The 1,516-nt window shown below is 36.4% G+C and overlaps 1 protein-coding gene across 1 annotated transcript in view; it reads right to left on the bottom strand.

The window, feature by feature from the left end:
- The window catches only part of ANO5 (anoctamin 5), a 134,558-nt gene that overhangs the window by 89,002 nt on the left and 44,040 nt on the right, over positions 1 to 1,516 (bottom strand). The window lies entirely within an intron of this gene.

Genomic DNA, 1,516 nt, shown 5'->3' with positions numbered 1-1,516 from the left:
CAGCCAGCAGCTGTCTGAGTGAAGAAAAGCCTCTAGCTCCAGTGGGCCAGGAGCAGGAGGCAGAGCTGAAGCCCAAGGTTGAGGGGCTTTCACACAGCCCCTAGAGCCTGGCATTTTGAACTAAGACTCAAAGCCTCCAAACTGTAGGAGAATAAACTCCTGTTTGTTAAGGCCATCCCGTTTGTGGTATATTCTTGTCAGAGTGGCACTAGGTAACCAGAACATAGTTTAAGAGAAAAAAATCAACAAAACATATGAACAGGATGATCCAGCAAGATAATTAAAAATAGCCATTCACATATAGGAAGTTATATATCTGACTTATAGTGGAAGAAATGCAAATGCAAATTTAAACTACAGAGATACCATTTCTCAATATCAGATAAGTAGAAATCTAGAAGCATGATAACACTCCGTTAGTGAGGCTGGGGAGAAATAGGCACTCTCAAACATTTGCAAAATGGAGAGAAACTTGTCAGCATATTGTTAAAATTACATTTGTGTTTATTCTTTGATCCAGAAACTCCACTTAGAAGTACTCTATTTCAAAGACACAGTGGCAAAAATATTATAAGACTGAGGCCCAAGGGTATTCATTGCAGCATTATTTGTAACAAAAGCTGAAAAACAACTCATAGGTCCATAAATAAAAGGATTGGTTGAATATACTATGCTATACCCCCACAATGGAATATTATGCAGTATACGAATAAGAAAGCAATCTACACACAATATAGAGTTAATGTCAATGTATACTTTTAAGTGATAAACCAAGGCACAGACCAGTAAATATACTACGCTACCTTCAGTGTAAGGAGAGTATGAATATATATACGTATTTGTATAGCTGCAACACATAAAGATATATTTACTTACATTTTAAAAAAGAAAGGAAATACTAGAAGGATAGACCAAATAAAAATATTTATTACAAAAGATTCCAGAGAATAAAGAATGTGAAAAGTCTTCTCTAGGTATACTGTGTTTCAAATTGTCAACCCGAGATGGATTTATTTTCAAGCTAATTAAGTCTAAGCTTTGGGGCCTCTTGCTTGCACTAACTCCTTCCAAGGATTTAGGAGGGACTCTAGCCAAGAGTCAATGGCTCGAACCACCAGCTGCTCTACAGGAGAAAGACGAGGCAATCTGCTTCCATAAAGATTTACAGCCTTAGAAACCCTGTGGGGAAGTTCTATTCCATCCTATAGGGTTGCTATGAGGCAGAAGTTGATGGAAGTGACTTTGGTTTTGGTTTTCCTGGCGATTTGTAGCCATGGTCATGTATTTTTGTCAACTTTTAAAGCAGTCACCAAAATTAAAGTGTCACCAAAATTATATAAGCTTCACATTTCACAAACCCTTGTTCACACTATGGTTTTCCACTTTGTAATCATGTAGATATTTTATATGATCAAGAAATAAAAGTAAATAAATAAAATCTAACACAATTTCAATTACTAGAATTTCACCAATCCCACAACCTTCATACCAGAACACTAAAGGTCAGTAATCTAGT

This window comes from Orycteropus afer, unplaced genomic scaffold (genome assembly GCF_000298275.1).
Source record: "Orycteropus afer afer isolate SDZICR_OR568_19922 unplaced genomic scaffold, OryAfe1.0 scaffold00014, whole genome shotgun sequence".
Lineage (NCBI taxonomy): Eukaryota > Metazoa > Chordata > Mammalia > Tubulidentata > Orycteropodidae > Orycteropus > Orycteropus afer.
This window is presented reverse-complemented; position numbering and strand designations above follow the sequence as displayed.